At 39.4% G+C, this 19,938-nt stretch overlaps 1 protein-coding gene and 1 non-coding gene across 10 annotated transcripts in view; one reads left to right on the forward strand and one right to left on the reverse strand.

Annotated features, from left to right (window-relative positions):
- arhgef4 (Rho guanine nucleotide exchange factor (GEF) 4) overlaps positions 1-19,938 on the forward strand; it is a 120,948-nt gene that overhangs the window by 74,168 nt on the left and 26,842 nt on the right. The window lies entirely within an intron of this gene.
- Positions 12,241-12,313, reverse strand: trnaq-cug (transfer RNA glutamine (anticodon CUG)). The gene has a single exon. It is a non-coding gene; the product is annotated as a tRNA-Gln (tRNA).

Raw genomic sequence — 19,938 nt, forward strand, 5'->3', positions numbered from 1 at the left:
TTCTTTGTGAGAGCTTTCTAGCTTTCACTGAAAAATCTTGTTTATGATTTGTTTAGAAACCAGCACAATCACAGGCTGTGGGTTTCCAAGGAAACATATTATTGCTGTGTAATCCAGCTAGGAGGCGGGGCTTGGAAACTCTGTAATTGCATGAATTTAAAATGATCATATTATATATAATACTATTACATGTTCCATGTGACATGTTTGTACAACAACTTGTATGAACTTGTACTAATATATAGTGACCAATATGTACAGCATAGACATGAGTAATAGTACTATAGGTACATAATATAAATCTAGTACAGTAGTAGTGTTACTATAGTATATTATGGTTTAGTACAGTATATTATAGGATAGCATAGTATAGAATAGTATAAGTGTAGTATGGAATAGTAGTAATAATAATAGGTAATGAGAGTAGTGCAAATAGTATGGTAACAAATAGCTGGGTGTAGCATTAGGGTAAAAGGTAAAGTATAATTTAGCATTAGTTTAGTATAAGTAGGTAGTAAAAGTGTGGTGAATGTGTAGTATACTAAAAAGTAGCTAGGAATAGCAATATAGTATAGTATAGAGCAGTATAGTTTAGCATATTATAGTATAATATAGTACAGTACAGTATAGTTTAGAATCAGTTGGTAGAGTGTAGTGAATGTGGAGTATAGTAACAAATACCTATGAATAGCAGTATAGTATACTATATAATTTAGCATTAGTATTAGCTTTAGTATAGTATAGTATAGTATGTGTAGTATACTAAAAAGCAGCTAGGAATAGAAGTATAGTAAAGTATAAGTTGGTATTAAGAGTCTAGTAAATGTGTAGTATAGTAAAAGGTAGCTAGGGGTAGCAGTATAGTATTGTATGTTATAGTTCAGAATAGGTAGATAGTAAGAGTGTAGTGAATCTGTAGTGTAGTTAAAATTACCTAGGAATAGCAGTATAGTATAGTAATAGTATAGTATAAGTAGGTAGTAAGTGTAGTATAAAAGTGTAGTATAGTAACAAGTAGCTAGGAATAGCAGTATAATAAAAAGTAATGTACAATTGGTATAGTATAGTTCAGCATAATATGTATAGTGGCTAGCAGACGTATAGTAACAACTAACTAGTAGCAGTATACTGTATGAAAGCCTAGATTTTTCACATCATATCACTGTTTCCATGGCAACAGCGCCATATGCTTGGGTTCTGTTATCCTTCCTGTTTGCTTTTTAAGTCACTGTAGTAAATACTAATTAGTATAGTTACAAGTAGGACAGTAATGAGTATAGAAGCTACCATGAGAAAGTGTTTAATAAAAACATAAGTCTGCTTTATTCTGAAAGCATGGATGGTTAGCTTTGTCTCATATTACTGTTCCCATAGCAACAGAGTCATATGCGATGCTTTTAGTTGTCCTTCCTGTTTCCAGTTCCTATTTTTATTTATTCCTCTTTATTGTCTATTTATTGTCAGAGGATTTGTGTGATATTTTGGTTAAAACTCTGTTGTCCCCAGGCTTGTAGTATTGATACCTGGTGTGTGATATTTTCTCCTCACTGTTATTCTAGAGTTTAATTTTAAACCTAGGTCTGAAGTACTGCATCCTTGGAGACATATTTCTAACTTGCTTGACGTTAAATTCATCCAGTAGCTGTTGTTTGAGTTAACAGACGGAAGGTAAGAGCTCTGAGATGGAGAGAGAGATGTGCTTTCCTACTCTTCTCCCTCCACAGCATGAAACATCTCCTCTCTCTGACTCCTCTTCCTCTCCTCAGCTTCCTCATCCTCACTGTGTGTGTTTTATATCTCTCTGCTCCTGTTACTCTGTTGAAGTAGCGGTGTGTGAAGGAGCTCGTTTTCAGGGTGAGACGATGTGAAGTGTAGTTTATAGAGGTGATTATGTAGGATCTCACACACACACACACACACACACACACACACACACACACACACAGGAGATGCTTATTATCAGTGCACTCACACGTCCTCAGTACTAACGGATGACGCAGCAGTGTTTGTGGTGCATGTGTTTGCACCTTCCACTCTAAATTTAGGTTTAAGGGCTTATTGGCTCCCTGCAGGTGATACCATATGGATGTGTGTGTGTGTGTACTCTCTTTCCCAATTCACTGCAGCCAAATACTGCTTACTGAACTGATTCTGTGAAGACATATTTTCAGAAAAATAAACAGACCATCATTTAGATTTATTTCAACACAGAGACAGACACACACACACACACACACACACACACCAGTGCTGAAGGGCATAGTAACAAGTACTATAGTGATAAACATATACAGAATAAGCAGTTAGTGTAGTATAGCATTAAAGCTAGTAGAATGGTAACAAGTGTAGTATTGCTCAATAGAAACATTATTTAAGTTAAAAACACACAGAACGTGTGTGTGGGTGTGTGTAGTATAGTTGCATAGTAATAGGTAGCTAGCACCACTGTAGAGTAGCGCACAGTATAGCAACATGCTGCACTCACATATTAACAATTAGCTTACAGTATTGCATTTAGCAGATGCCGTTATCCAGAGTCTCATTTCTTTATAAGGGCCTTGCTCAAGGGTCCAGCAGGGGCAGTTTGGTGTACCTGGGATTCTTGACTGTAGGCCAAGGCCTTAACCACTGAGCTAGCACTTGTAGCAGAATACTGTGGCTAGTATAATGTATACAATAGTAGTACTCAGATAACAGAACAGGTGTGTAATGAAAACTGGAAGCTAGCGGTGGTATTATAGAACGATGCAGTAAATGTAGTTGCTAGTATAGTAAGAAGTTGTAGATTTACACAAAGCTAGCAGTATAATCATACACACAGTGACTAACAGAAGTAACATATAACTAGGAGCTGTATACTAACATTTACAGTTATAGAGTAATAAGTATGTAGTAGCAGAAGCAGTGTTAGAACTGAAGGGAAGAACCCTTAATTGTCACATATACATTACAGCACAGTGGAATTCTTTTCTTCATATATCCCAGCTGAGGAAGTTGGGGTCAGAGCGCAGGGGGCAGGTATGATACACCACCCCTGGAGCAGAGAGGGTTAATGGCCTTGCTCAATTGACCAACAGTGGAGCTTGATGGTGCTGGGGCTTGAATCATCCCAATCCTCCAATCAACAACCTTAGCCTTAACCACTTGAGCCGCACAGGTCTGAGTTATAAATACATTCAGGAGCAGCTTGTAGTGGCTTTGTACCAAAAAGCTAAATAATTATAACAGTGTTAATAAATAGCTAATATGATGTGGGTCAAATAAGCTTCTGATTAGATGTTGGTTGTAAGTGGAATGTGAGGTTCATGTAGAGATATGGCAGAAGTGCTTCGCTAGATGAATGAATATGATCATGTGATCAGATGATGCCTTTAATTCTTCTTATTCAGCACTTTTTCCCCCTCATTGCTCACCCAAAACTGACTGCTTTACCTCAGAATATCTGCTGTGTGTCCGAAGACGAGATCGCACGTCCTTATTTACCGGGTTAACAGATTTCTATCCCTCTGTTTCGTGTGGCTGAAGGAGTTCAACATTACAACAATGTTAATGCTTTAATAGAAATAATTTCAGAGATAAATCTGGTAACCAGGATCTGAAAAAGACCATTGAATGCTTCTCTTTTCATACAGCGAGCAGGATGAAAAGGACAAACCTTCTATGGTAGAGCATGTTATTATTTTACAGAGAGCCATCATTATTATTTACTCACTCTGGAACATTTATACTTCAGTATTTATTTGTATAGTGCTTTTAACACTGGACATTCTCAAAGCAACTTTACAGAAGTATAGAAACAGAGTAAGAAATGATTCACATATCCCAGCTGAGGAAGTTGGGGTCAGAGCCCAGGGGCAGCTATGATACCGAGCCCCCGGAGTAGAGAGGGTTAAGGGCCTTGCTCAATTGCCCAACAGTGGAGCTTGATGATGCTGGGGCTTGAACCCCGAACCGCAAATCAACAACCCAGAGCCTTAACCACTTGAGCCACCACTGCATCAATCAGTATGATTTCCATCCTGTGAATAAACTTTAAGTTGGCGCACTCTGTCCTTTTGGGGTGGGGGGGGGACAACTTTGTTAGCAAGTTGCTGTGTTGTAAGAGAAATAAAACACTCAGGTATATACTGAAATATAATCAGGCTCTGTGTGGGAAGTAACTCTGCTTCACATCAACAGAACAATGAGACACATCAGGCTTCATTCTTCACTTATTAGAGGTTATAAAAATTATTACAAGGAATCTTTATCGAATTGTCTATAAAAAGTATAAAAATAAAATATAAAAAGTAGACACTCAGGACTTTTTTTAGCTTACTAGGGGCGATATATTCATAGAAAAGTTCCAGAAAAACCCCAAAAAGGTTCATTTTTTCCACACAAATGTTTGTACTTCAAAGTAAACATTGATCTCAAACCCATTCCTGCTCTCTGAGATGTTCTCCAAGTGCTTGTTCATATAAAAAGCAGCTCAGATTTCATCTTCAACCAGTAACATTCTGTGTAAGGTTCTCCAGCAGAGGGAAAAACACACGTCTAAAACACACTGGAAGCCGACAGACTCGTTTTACATCAGACTCACAGACAGAAATAGAAGTTTACTGATAAAAAGGGCTAATTAAGCATTGTTAAAATATTCATAACAAATAAATATGAGCAGTGGAGAAAGCATCATGGAATATAATACCCAAAATCTGAAAGTCCAGAAAATGAAATCTGCTTGATTTCCATCAACATAGTGGTAATAAGAAACGCCATATGGTTGCATATAAATATACAGATGTATACACCAATGGTTTGTACAGAATATAAGTTCTCAATCTAAATCTAGCCAGATGTTTTATTGCTGTTGAAATGCATATGCTTCTTCCTGTAAGATGCTTTACCCTTCTCTTTTCTGCTTTGCTTTCCTTGCTCAGTGTTTTCCACAGTGTTGGTGCCATCTGTCTTACTCTGAGCATTCACAGATAAAATCAAGGTCAGTTGTGAATAAATGCACTATTCACATGCTTGGTGTGAGCATCTCTGAATAAAGGAGAGAAAAAAAAAAAAAAAAAAAGAATCAACCCCCACCTCTGAACAATGCTTTCCTGTTGGTGAGCCAGCCAGGAGTGGAACAACTCAAATGAAGGACAAACTCAAAGTGAATAAGATTAGAGAAGATGATGCAGGCTGGTCCAAGCTCCTGGAGTCTCAGTGGAATTAAAAATAAAAAGGAAAAAAAGAAAGAAAGGAAAAGTGAAAAATCGTATCATGGTATTAAGAGAGAAAAAAATATAGATTGTTTTATAGGAAAGAAACTATGCAACCTGTTACATCATTTCTAAAAATATTTCTAAGAAAAAATACATCTGAAATCTATTCTCAAAATCCTGCAAAACTACACATAACCTCGAAGAAGGACAACAACCATCTGCCTGTCCATCCGCCTATCTGCTTATCAGTACAATAGAACGATAATGGACTAATCTAATTGGACCCTGTGTGTGTCCGAAAAGTGTGTGTGTGTGTGTGAGAGAGATTACTGAAATGTTGAGTGTATGTTAAATTGTTTTCATAAGCACCATGTGAAGGGTTGATCATTCTAACCTTATGGGGACCTTATAAAGCTTCCCATAAAAAAGTGTGTGTGTGTGTGTGTGTGTGTAATAGAGAAAAGATGAAAGACAAAATGTCTAAAAAGGAACTGATTATTAAAATAATGAATGTGTGTGTGTGTAATGAATGGCCTTGTGGGGACCTTTGATTAGTTCCAATAAAGATAACGAGTATGTGTAAGTAAGGAAAGAAGAATTATTATTATAATTATTAATTACCTATTATTTGGATATGTGATTATAGAAATGTTGAATGTCCTGTAGGTTTAAGTGTTTTTATTTCTTTGTGAGGACACAAATAGGAAATATGGCCTTGCCATTAAAAAAAGTCTAAGAAAATGTGTGCAGTTTTGCATTTTCTTTCTTAAGTGTGCACTGATTGCCTGTTTCGGGGTGTGTGTGTGTGTGTGTGTGTGTTTTATCAGTAAAGCTCAGACTGAAACTGATGAAGTGAAGCTGACATTTAGAGCCTTGCCCTCTGCAGGCGTGGCTGAGAAAGCACACACACACAAAAGGAGAGGAAGAAACAGAAGAGACTAGAAGGACAAACAGTGTAGAGGGAAAAAAAAAAGAAAATAAAAACAGTCGCCACATGATGTACGCCTGGGAGACTCACGAGAGTCTCATAAAATAAATAGATAAATGTTTTAACTGCTACTATAGAATGTCTCTCTCTTAATATTGATATATTTACAGATACAAAATCAGGAGATCTCATTTAGTATCAAATAAATCACATGGTTTCAGATGCATCGCAAAGCTAAAACTGAAACTCTTTCTCTCACTCAGCTGTGTGTGTGTGGCTGATGCTGTCTTCCACTAAAGCTCAGAATTTCTACTGGGAACACACAGGAATTAAACTCTATATTAGCTGCATTCTTGTCTGGTTTGGTTCATTCTAGTCTGTCATCCATCCATCCATCCATCCAGTCCCAAGCCCAGATAACAATGGGAGGGTTGTGTCAGGAAGGGCATCTGGCATAAAACCTGTGCTAAATTCAAACATGCGGACCAAATGAGCCACTGTGGTGACCCCAAACAGGGAGCAGGTGAAAAAACAACAACTATCCGTCTATCTGAATCTACGTGAATCAAATTAATTCTGATGCTGAATCAAATGTATTTGTTTGCTGTAGGACATTATTTAGTTACAGTTACATTATTTCCTCTCCAGTGACACCCAGATGAGGATGAGGTTCTCCTTTGAGTCTGGTTCCTCTCAAGGTTTCTTTCTCAAATCATCTCAGGGAGTTCTTCCTCACCACCTTCACCTCAGGATTCTCATTAGAGATAAATGTTAGGGATAAACTTAACTTTAAACTTTATCATTTTTATTTATTTATTTATTTTAATTTTTATCTATTTTTCTATACTTCTATAAAACTGCTTTGAGACAACATCCAGTGTTAAAAGCGCTATACAAATAATTTGAAGTGAAGTGAACTGACGCTGAATCAAATGAATGACTCTGAATCAAATGAAATGAAGTGGCAAAAAAGGCCATTTTAAAGGACACTTGGAAAGAAGAGAAGGTGAAACGTGAACACACGTGCTTGTGTGAAATCATGCATGGAGTTTAATGCAGTGTACCACTGTCACTTCTTCACGCTGTCCTCTATTCCTTCATACTTGTCACAGCTAATCCCTCTCTGCCTCTCTGCGTTCGCACTCATATCTCTCGCTCCGTGTCTCAGACTTCTTCGCTCCTGGAATGTTATGTGATGCAGTGGAGCGCTGATGATTAAGGCCTCGACCTAAATGGAACGCACGGTTTAACGAGGACATGGCGAGTCTGAGCGAGTTAGACCTCAGGATGTCGGGTGGTGTTGCCTCGTCGACATCAGGGACAATAAACCACGGCTTTTTTTTTCTTTTGTTCTCTCTGGCAGTCAGAACTAAACCCATTTCCCATGAACAATAGCCTCTGAACAATAGCATGCTTTAATCTCATCTTTCAAAAGCAGGATTTCAGATGAACTGGAACACACACTGTGCTCAAAATATTAACACACTTCATCCCTTTTATTCAGGAATATATTATTCATAATCAGTTCACTTTGTTCCAGTGGCATGTGTGTGTGTTGATTAGCTTTCTCTAACGGCAGCTCTGACACTAGTGCAGGTTTATATTAAAGCTCATGTTCTTATAGATTAACATTTCTATAGGAACAGCGAAGTGTAAAGCAAAATGAATAAAAGAAAGTGAGTGTAAAAGTTTTCTTTGGGGGAGAAACCTGTTACTGTATCGCGTATGGAAGGAGTCTCCAGCGTCAGCGCTTTGTAAAGGTCAGAAGTAAAGCTGGAACTTTAGCGTTTCTCTAAAGAGAGGCTAGTGAGGGAATGGCCGTTTATAGCGACAACAGGGACTGAGCTTGAACTTCAAGGAAACCTAAAATATAGCATAAGTGGATAAAATGTAATGAAGTGGAGATAAAAATGCAGACCATCTTTTTGAGAAATAAAAAGAAAAAAAAACAAACAAAATAAAAAACTAGCACAACCAAGGGCTAGGCCAATGCTAGGCAAGTCAAGAAACATGAAAACAAAAGCTAATCACAGTGCAAACAGGCTAGCTAGTGCAGTTTATTTGAAATCATTGAACACTGAAATGCCATTAGAACATCAAATTAAGTCAAAATTCACTAAGCTACAACAACGACAACAAAGCTACTTACATTTGTAGATGAAGTTGAGCTGAGAGTTTGGTTCATCCTCCGTTTTTGTTCGAGCTTCAGACATATGACATCATTTTCAGGAAGATATTGATCTTTGTGGTTTTTGTGGGAGTTTTTTAAGACACAAACTGAGACGAAGCCTGGAACATTTAACCTTCAATTTAACTCAAGCAAGCAAAGACTGTTCATTCAGATCTGTTCCATTCAGAGTAACGAACAGGAAGTGACAAAACAGGTGAAAAATTGAAGAATTCAAATTTTAAAAAATGACAGCGCTCCCTCTGGTGGTGTGGAGAGGAACTGATTATAATTCACGCTATAAACAGTATGATGTGTTGTTCTTGAATTAATAGAATACTGTAATGATGGACAGATTTCTGAGGAATATGAGGAATAAAGCTTCAGTTACAGTAAAATCATCAAGCTGGCTGTAGAAATACTGACTCTGCTTCATTACACCTTGATGAAGATTTCTTCCTCACCACCATGTTCATCAGAAATGGCAGAAGTGTTACCATGACGATTATAATTAGTCCATTTAAACGACTAGATCATATTTAATCGAGATAAAGTGTGTTATTATTCGATTAGTGGTCCATACACATCTTTCTGAAATCTACCAGGAGGCTGTGTGAGTATGTCACACACACACACACACAGGACCAGGATGGACCGTCATGTTCCTTGATAATTATAAACTCATCTGGATGACTGTTTGGACTCTTAATGGAAGAACATTAGCTCCAGTGGTGTGTGGGCCAGCTGCATGACTCTCTAGCTCTGTAGAAGTTCAGCTCGGGTTTAGACCCCTCAGATCAGCTGAAACACTGCAACCAGTGTGTGTGTGTGTGTGTGTGTGTGTGTGGATCAGAGAGATGCTACAGACAGAAGTGCTCTTGCAATAAAAAGAATAATAATAAGAAGAAAGAGGAACATGCTGATGCTTTGCTAAATCTAGACTATTTATGGTAAGATGAAATTCCTTATGAAATTATGGTGAAATTCCTGAAAAAAGGAAGATTTCATTTATTATTATTTATTTTGTGGTCAGAATTTGACAAGCATCGCTCTCGATCCCACAGACGTACAGTGCAAACACGGCAAGCTTCACATATCATGTTGACAGGAAGTGAGGTCTTTCAGGTCTTTAGATCGTATCTCAAACCGCCAACCTTCTCCGTCTCACCTGCAGCAACAAAAGCTTGACAATCATGCACACAGAACACAGAATTTACACAGGAGCATTAATGAGGAGTAACACAAACAGGCGTGAGTGATCAGTGACATGTGACACGGTCATGTGACTTGCTGTTGTTGATGGGTAATGGAGTTCAGGGACAGAATAATTTCCAATAAGATTGTATATAAACAGATACACTGATCAGGTATAGCATTCTGACCACTGACCAGTGAAGTGAATAGGACTGAGTATCTTCTCATCATGGCACCTGTTAGTGGGTGGGATATATTAGGCAGCAAGTCAACATTTTGTCCTCAAAGTTGATGTTAGAAACAGGAAAAATGGACAAGTGTAAGGATTTGAGCGAGTTTGATGAAGGGCCGAATTGTGATGGCTAGACCACTGGATCAGAGCATCTCCAAAACTGCAGCTCTTGTGGGGTGTTCCCGGTCTGCAGTGGTCAGTATCTATCAAAAGTGGTCCAAGGAAGGAAGAGTGGTGAAGATATCTTCACTTGATACGGTATATGTGTTAATTAAACCTTTGCAATGTGTCTATTATTTCTAATATTTTTTCTGAAGATCTGCATTAACAGCATTTCAGATCCTTCCTGCTGCTCTAGTACGTGTCTTTTAGCTCAGATACAGTTAATCTACATGATCAGACTTTAAAGAAAGCGGATCATTAAGATGGACATGACGGTCAGTTTCCCAGGTGAAAGACTCACAGTAAAGATCCTGGCTGGAGGCACCAGAGCGAGACTCTGTGTAGAACCGAAGCGAACGGGAGACGACGCTGATGTACGAAGACAGCCGTCAGAAATGTGAGAAAGTGTAAATGATGGAGAAGAGGAAGAAGGTCTTCAGAGAGAAAGTGTAGATTTTCCATCTGAATGCGGACGAGTGCTTTATTATTTTCTCTCCTCAGTGGCCTTGTATGGATGTTCAGTCATCTTCAGTTTGAATCAGATTATCTGTAAAGCTGAAGGAGAAGGTCAGAGTGAGGGAGGATGAAAGAGAGAGAGAGAGAGAGAGAGAGAGAGAGAGAGAGTGCAGATGGAAGGTTTTATTCCACACTGATGTATCGTTGGGTTAAGATGCAGCAGACGGCTGACAGGAAAATGCCTGAAATGCTTTAGATGTCAAACAACCCAATCAGAGTTGTCAGACATGACGGCAGGAATGCGAGGGTTTGTCTGGACACATATGGCCTGTGCACTTTAATCTTCATGACTTCTTTCTTCCATCTCTGAAGGTTTTGAGAATTTCCTCTCCATCATGTTTTAAACATTTCCAGCAGCTCCTTGTTTCAGTCTACAGTCAGAGCCTTCAGAGTTTAATATACTGTCTCTAGTTTAAAAATAAATAAATAAATAAATAAATGCTCTCGCGAATCAGAATATTGTGTATGGAGGTTTTTGTGATTTTCTGCTTTGTTACACAGGTTACGCTGATGTCCAGACTAAAAAAATCACCACAATGTTTCATAAAACTATTAAAAAGTTAAGTTGTCTTTATTTGTCACATATACATTACTGCAATGTTTCTTCACATATCACATCCTTGGGGGTTGGGGTCAGAGCACAGGGTCAGCCATGATACAGCACCCATGGAGCAGGGTGGGTTGGGGGCCTTGCTCAGGGGCCCAATGGTGGCCGCTTGGTGGTGCTGGGGCTTGAACCCCGATCTTCTGATCAATGATCCAGAGCCTTAACCACTTGAGCTACCACCCTCAGTAACGCAAGACAAAACAGTTTACTGTATTTCCAGATGTTTGAATCCAGACAAAGCCACAGCCATGGCCAGGAATCTGAATGATCTCTGAATCCAAGCTCTCAGGTTCTAATCATTATCAGTTAACGGTCAGTTGTGAGCTTGTGTATGTGGAAGAGGGCAGTTAGTAAAGTTTGAGAAACGAAAGCACTGGATTCTCAGAGAAAGCACATGCTAGTGTTCACCCTCTCATGTGATGGGGAGAGTGAGGTAGTGGCAAAAAATGACCAAAAGAAAAAAATCTTTTTCCCAGAGGTTGAAAAATTATATTTCCTCCTGTTTTTGTTGTATCCATGTTGATGATTGAGTGTGTTGGTCATGTTCCACTCCACAGTGGAGGTTAACATGAAGCTCATATGAAAGTAGACACTCAGGACTTTAAGAATTTGTAGTGTTTCAGAAGGATTTCTGTTTTTCTCTAGACTATTAGGGGTGATATATTCAGAGAAAAAAATGTATTTGTTTTTGTATCTTTAAAGTAAATGTTGATCTCAAACCCATTCCTGCTCTCTGAGATGTTCTCCAAGTGCTTGTTCATCTAAAAAGCAGCTCAAATTTAATCTTCAACCAGTAAAATTCTGTGTAAGGTTCTCCAACAGAGGGGAAAACACACGTCTAACACACACTGGAAGCCGACACTCGTTTTAGATCAGACCCACAGACACAACATCATTCTGTCCTTCATACTGATTGAAAATCTCCCATAAGTCAGGCATTTCAGTGTCTGTTTTCATATGAGCTTCATATTAACCTCCACTGTGGAGTGGAACATGACAAAGACACTCAATCATCTACATGGACAAAACAAAAACAGGAGGAAATATAATTTTTTGTCTTCTTAGGAAACTATCAGAGGAAACCTTTGTGATTTATAGTTTGCTGTAGTATCAGTATATGATGCATACAGTGAAATCAGCACATGATATATAGGAGTTTTTTGGTAGAGATGCACCTACTGTGCTCACCTTTGTAGTAGAACTCCTGACCTTGTGTAAAGAAGGTATTCGCTAGAAAGCTGACCCAGGTGGGACTTGAACCCACAATCCCCAGCTCCAGAGGCTGATGCCTTATCCATTAGGCCACTGGGCCTGTTGCTAGTGGGTTTGTTATCAAAACCTTTACCTTTGTTCCAACACTGGACACCAGTGCACAAAGCAAGAGACATAAGGCCATGGATGAGTGAGTTTGGTGTGGAGGAACTTCACAGAGTCCTGACCTCAACCCCATAGAACACCTTTGGGATGAATTAGAGTGGAGACTGTGAGCCAGACCTTCTTGTCCAACATCAGTACCTGACCTCACAAATGTGCTTTTAGAGGAATGGTCTAAAATTCCCATAAACACACTCCTAAACCTTGTGGAAAGCCTTCCCAGAAGAGTTGAAGCTGTTATAGCTGCAAAGGGTGGGACAACTCCCTGTTACATTCATGTGCAGGTAAAGGCAGACGTCCCAGTTTTGGAATGGCTCCCAGTCTCCGCTTTAATTCATCCCAAAGGTGTTCTATCAGGTTGAGGTCAGGACTCTGTGCAGGCCAGTCAAGTTCCTCCACATTAAACTCAAGACTTAAACCCACAATCACCAGCTCCAGAGGCTTAGATCACTGCCTGGCCTGAGCTGCCTCCATGTTGCTGGGGTTTTATTTTAGAGGCTAGAGCTTTGTTCGGTGTAGCAGATGAAGTTTATCTACAGAACTCCAGCGACCTCCAGTTCCAGAGTCTGATGTCTTATCATTTAGACCACTAGGCAGAAGATTGTGCTGCAGGAAGCACATTGCAGTCCTATTATCTTCTTCTACCATCTCACAAACAGATCACCAGAATAATTATTTTACACACAATAGATCAGTAACCTCGGCATAGTGTCCTACAGCATCTAGAACACTTAATTATGACTTTTTTTATGTGAAGGAAGATGAAGTCAAGCCAAAGTGGATAAGTGTGTATAAGTATGTATAAGTACGTATGAGTGTATATGGTGTGTATTGAGTGTGTATAAGTATGTATAAGTACGTATGAGTGTATATGGTGTGTATTGAGTGTGTATAAGTATGTATGGTGTGTATGAGTTTGTATGGTGTGTATAGTGTTTATAAGTGTGCATGGTGTGTATGAGTGTGTATACGGTGTGTATGGTTTGTATATAGTGTGTATGAGTGTGTATGGTGTGTATGAGAGTGTATACGGTGTGTATGGTTTGTATATAGTGTGTATGAGTGTGTATGGTGTGTATGAGAGTGTATATGGTGTATATGGTTTGTATATAGTGTGTATGGTGTTTATGAGGGTGTAGGGTGTTCATGAGTGTGTATGGTGTGTATGAGTGTGTATGGTGGTCCATCATGTTTCAAACTTCTCCAGAAGCTGTTCTGATCTTCCGTATGAATTGTGGTTCAATGAGAAGAAGATCCGAGAGCACCATTCATCTCCTAATTCTCCAGAGTCGCTAAAACAAACAACACACCAGATTAGATCTGATCACAGCTGCAATCAGCATCACAGGTGCTGAAGACAAAACATCTACAGACACGTGGAACACGTTAAACAGGAGCTTGGAGTTGTGTGTTTCCTCCAGTGCCTCTGGGTGAAGGATCTAATTAGTATCAGAATTCAGAGCTTTTTCTGCTGGTCAGGAGAACATGGCTTCCCTCAAATGGGCCTCCAGAGATGGATCACGGTGATGACAGTGGTAAAGCCTGGATTCTTTCTCTCTCTCTCTCTCTCTCTCTCTCTCACACACACACACACACACACACAGTGGCAGTAATTAGATTCCGGTTGCTGCAGCAGATGAACACAAAGACACTGGAGCTGTCTGTCGGTGCACAAGTGGGAAAAGGGGAAGCTCAATGTGTCTGTCTGTGTGTGTGTGTGTGTGTGTGTGTGTGTGTGTAAGAGAGAGAGCTTCAAAAACTTTCAGAAACTCTTGACATTTTGTGCTCAGAGGTAATTAGCGGTGTAAGTGATGTGACGTTTCTGTGAACTGACACCTTCTCCACGACACGGTCATCATTACTGCATGTTGCATTTGATTGAACTCATGGAATCTGGGTGAACTTTATTCTCTCGTCACAAGTTCACTCCACCATCTCGGTGCCAGAACAGTCTAGATGAGTCTCTACCTCTGACCCTGAGAGATGGTGGGACCCGTTGAGCAGTGCTAGTGGACCTGAGGGAGCGAGGTGCAGTGTGAGGAGTAATTAGAGCTTTGAGGTCAGATGGTGCTGGTCCATTCCTGGCTTTATAAGCAAGCATCAGTGTTTTGAATCTGATGCCAGTGGAGATAGCGCAGCAGTGGGGTGGTGGGGGAGAACTTAGGAAGGTTGAAAACAAGTCACACAGCTGCATTTTGGATCATTTGCAGTGGACAAATTGCATTCAGAGGTAGACCTGCCAGTAAAGAGCTGCAATAGTCCAGTCTTGAAATGACCAGTGACTAAACAAATACCTGAGCAGCCTGGCTAAATCCTTCTGACGTTGTTCAGCAGAAACTGACATGAGGGTGACACATTAGCAACAATCATAGTGACTATCTTCTCCCTCGCATTATTCATCTCACGCAGTGCAGAAGTCCAATTGGTTCACAGCGTTAGCAACAGTCTGAACAAAACAGGAACCGTGTCTTAAACTGCATATCTTTGAAATAGAATCTCTTTGCTTCACAATCTTCTCGATGAGGAAACACCTCCTCGGCTTCGCGATCGCGCCTCGTGACGTCAATCGCAGCGAGAAAACCGACAGAGCTTGTGTTGTGTGCTTAACATTTCCATGCTGCTGCACAGAGACAAATATGTGTCTCAGAACAGTTGGTATGAAACTACTAGACGTTTTTCAGGTCGCCGTGGAAACCGTGTGGCCGGGGAGGTTTTTAGGCTCTGATGTGCCATCTAGTGTGAAACGCTCTTAATGACACGGATGTGTACGTGTGTTACACTTAGTCATGCCTCAAGACTAATTAAAGACTTTTCTACTACAAACAAGTGAACAGAAAAAATCTGGAAAAACAGCACAATCTGTCGTAGGTAACATTGTACAATCTCTGCTTGTGCGTAAACCCATGACCTCCTGCTCCTGTTTCTTCTGTCCCTCTCTCTGGAGCTATCAAGGGATTAACTACTGTTCCAGCAGATGTTCTCGTCTCTCTGATGCATTCTGGGATACACACCGGGATACACAGACCCAAAGCTAAAAATACTACTCGTGTATCGCTCCACTGAGAATCCTGATAGATAGATAGATAGATAGATAGATAGATAGATAGATAGATAGATAGATAGATAGATAGATAGATAGATAGATAGATAAAAATAAATAAATAAATAAATAAATAAATGAATACATATATGATCAGAGCTATATGGTGTGTATGAGTGTGTGTATGGTATGTATGAGTGTTTATATGATGTGTATGAGTGTGTATGGTGTGTATGAATGTGTGTATGGTATGTATGAGTGTTTGAGTGTGTATGGTATGTATGAGTGTATATATGGTGTGTATGATGTGTATATATGGTGTGTATGGTATGTATGAGTGTATATATGGTGTGTATGAGTTTGTATGAGTGTATATATGGTGTGTATGAGTGTATATATGGTGTGTATGGTATGTATGAGTGTATATATGGTGTGTATGAGTTTGTATGAGTGTATATATGGTGTGTATGAGTTTGTATGAGTGTATATATGGTGTGTATGAGTTTGTATGAGTGTATATATGGTGTGTATGAGTGTGTATATGTGAGGTATAGAACGCATTGAAAGGAAGTCACTTGTGTACGAGGCGTTCTCACTCTCTGACATGTCATCACAGTGAAATAATCAGTGAGAACATGACATGTTTAAGGTTTTATCCCTGAGCTCTGCTACAGTCTGGATTCTGATTGGTCAGAAGAGGTTGATTTGTTTTATAATACACTATCCACTATCACACTATCCTTGAGGTGATATGTGTTCATGTATCGTGTATGGAAGGAGTCTCCAGTGTCGGTGCTGAAGCTGGAACTTCAAACATCTTCAGTACAGGGGAGTTTACACTTCTGAGTGGTTTCCCGGTACCATGACAACCTACGATTTTTTGTCTATAAAAGTCACGAAAGAGAATAAAAGCGAGGCTGCTGAGAGACGTTACATTCAGCAGCTTGTTTTTTTTTCTTGCTGTTTTGTAGAAACTCTGGGTCACTGTGCATTCATATAACATGAACTATCCAGTTGTCTCACTGCTGATGGTGTTTATTTCTTGGTGCATACAGCAGTTTTCTCCCACAGTTCTGGGTGTTTCACAGTTTCTGTTGTTTCAGTAAGTGCTGAATTGCTGAAATGATGTGAAAGACATAAGCACTTGTTCAGTTGTGATGCTTTAGTCTTTAGACAGTCTTCTTGTATCTCGGGATTATTTACCCACATGATATTAAATGACCAGAAAGTCATCTCAGTGAATATTCTTATTAATGTATGGAGTCACAGAGCAAAACTTTAATTATAAAGAATAGATGGAGCTCCATGATCATCTGAAGTCCTATTATTTCTGATCTAAATACACTGTTTTACCTATAGGCTTCCGTGGGCCACATGGTCGTAGAGAGATCTCTTGTAGGTTCTTTATCATACTTGTGCATTCTTTCAGTGTTCATAACATAACTCTTCTGTGTACATCTCCAAGATGGACAGAATAATGGCACATCCTGTAGAGTAGAGACTACAGTAGGAAACATCAGCACAACCCAGGTGGGACTTGAACCCACAACCCCCAGCGGCTGATGCCTTATCCATTAGGCCACTGAGCCACAGATATGATACGGCTGAGTGTATAGACTGTGTGTGTGTGTATATTGTGTATATGAGTGTGTATGGTGTGAATGAGTGTGTATACGGTATGTATGAGTGTGAACATGGTGTGTATGGGGTATATGAGTGTGTATGGTGTATGAGTGTCTATATAATGTATATGAGTGTGTATATGGTGTGTATGAGTTTGTATGGTGTGTATGATTGAGTACATGGTGTGTATGATGTGTATGATGTGTATATGGCAAATATGGTTTGTATGAGTGTGTACAATGTATGTGGTGTGTATATGTCTGTTGTCCATTGTTGCATTGTCTGGAGGTCAGTACACATGATATTGTTTGCCTCTGTTCGTTTTTTTAACTGGGTCACACTCATGTTCAGAGCTAGAGATAAAAATACTCTATATCTATTCATCTCTCCCCTGAGACACTTAACCACAACATGGATCAACCCAGATCAGCAAGTTTACTTCCTGTTCTGATTACTTAACTGTATCGACGGTGTTATTAAAGCAGATGTGTTTAAATATAGAGTAATAAACTGGAATCTGTTTGGGATAATGTTTGAACAGAGCTCGGGTTCTTTTTTTCTAACGTTTTTTTACTGACATTTTACCAGTTACATGAAAAAGAAAACCACTGAATGTAATTTTGTCCGTAAATAAGGATATATACATGATGATGTAACAGATGCGAGACCAGCAGAACCCAGTCACTGGATTGGCAATGGCATGTTATGAAGTGTTCCAAAATTTTTGACTAATGCTTCATGATTATGGTTTAACAACACATATTCTTTAAGTCAATACACCTGAAGCACATCTAGCTGTTTTTGTAGTCTTTGTCCTGAAGATATTTGTTTCTAGCTATCTCGGTGATAACCAGCACAACAGGAGGGATTCAATCCCACAATCCTCAGCTCCAGAAGGCTCCTCCATTAGAGCCCTGAGCCACACATAAGCCTTTCTTCCAGCACAGTCCACAGTTTGTGCATCAGAACCTCTTTGTAATGTGATCACACTGCATTGCTGGTGTTTTATCTGAGGCAGAAAAGCCTCCCAGTTCTGGAAGTGAATGCGTTATCCATTAGGTCACTGGGCCAAACATGGAGAATTCTGTTCTGGAACTGGACTGAAATCAACTTACAGAAGGTTCCTCTAGTGTTTCTAGGTAAAGGATCTTATTTTATGATCTTAATGTTGATCTCAGAGGTCTGAATAGGTTAAATTTTTTCGTTTGCTGTTCCAATAATCAGCTTAGATTGCGTAGTTCTCTATTAAATATTTCTTGAAAAGTGATGGGAATAAGGTTTAGGGGTCCAAGCACTTTTTTGTCTTTGGTAGAAACACATGCATCTGAGTTTAGTGTGGTAATTTTGGTCTGTTTCAATCTATATTTGTAGAAGATATTTAAAGCTCCTAGTGGCTTTGAGAGACACAGCACCCCTGGGACCACATAAGATCCAAGCGACCCAGGTGGGACTTGAACCCACAATCCCAGACCTGGCGGCTGATGGCCTATCCATTAGGCCACTGAGCCGTGTGTGTGTGTGTGTGTGTGTGTGTGTGTGTGTGTGTGTGTGTGTGTGTGTGTGTGTGTGTGTGTGTGTGTGTGTGTGTGTGTGTGTGTGTGTGTGTGTGTGTGTGTGTGTGTGTGTGTGTGTGTGTGTGTGTGTGTGTGTGTGTGTGTGTGTGTGTGTGTGTGTGTGTGTGTGTGTGTGTGTGTGTGTGTGTCTGTGTGGTGTGTATGAGTGTGTACGGTCTGTATGTGTGCATATGTTGTGTATGAGTGTGTGTGGTTTGTACACACTCCTTCTACCTCCATCACGCTGAATTGCTGATCTGTTGATCTGATGTTCTAGCTGAAGTTTAGTGCTCTACTACACAAACTGGATTTCATTATTTGTGTATATCTGTCTCTATATATATTGATTCTGATCTATGTTGGACCTCTGGATATTCTTCTGTCTGGTTCTCTAAATGCTATTTGTGCTATTTTCTGGTCTCACTGGACTTCCGTAGTTCTGTACCATACTCATCTAGATCTCTTCGGATGCTGATAATGTGATCTACTCTGAAGTGCAGCTCTTACTCTAATGGGACATTAGAGAGTTGATTTATTGCTATGCCGCTCTATTACAACTTTCAGTTTTATTAAGAATTGAATTTTTGAGATCTGATTATTTAAGACTCTTGGAAACTCGGGTATCAAAATAATCTCAGAGCAGCAAAACACAGAAATGTGCAGGGATGTGGTTCTCCAAGACCAGAACTGTGTCCCAAAACTGATTCATACTTGATCACTTGACGCTCGATCTTTCAGCCTGAAAACCAATCAATCAATCAATCAATCAATCAAATTCAATTTAGTGACTTAAGCAAGAACCAATTCTTCAAATGTTCTCAAGATGCTTTGAGATGAAGAACACACCAGTACTTCCTCTACAGAATTTTTTTCCCTCTGTGTTATTATTGTTATTTTTGTATGTGATATAAATTCTCTAACGGTGATAAATCGTGATTTTAATGTTGTCATTAAAGCATTGAAATTGATAGTTTTATTTACTCAAGTCGTGTTAAAGTGTTTGCGAATGGAATTCTGACCTCTGATTGTAAGAGACATCTGTCACTCAGAATATACAGGAAGTCCAGGAGGCTGCAGCTGTAGAAAGTGGACTGGTGTGTGTATGAACGCAGCTCTGAGCCAGCATTAAAACAGATAACATTCCCTAAACTAGCATTGAACAGACTAACTATTTTAGCAAGTTGCTCTAAAACTGCTAATTAGCAACTAACCTGCATTAGAGTAAACAACCATGAACTAGCATTAAACAGATTAACTCCTAAATAGCATTATAATAAAAACTAAAAAGCTAGTTATATTTAAAGAACTATTATTACACAGACACATGAACTATTACATTAACTATTC

This window comes from Hemibagrus wyckioides, linkage group LG01 (genome assembly GCF_019097595.1).
Source record: "Hemibagrus wyckioides isolate EC202008001 linkage group LG01, SWU_Hwy_1.0, whole genome shotgun sequence".
NCBI classification, from domain to species: domain Eukaryota; kingdom Metazoa; phylum Chordata; class Actinopteri; order Siluriformes; family Bagridae; genus Hemibagrus; species Hemibagrus wyckioides.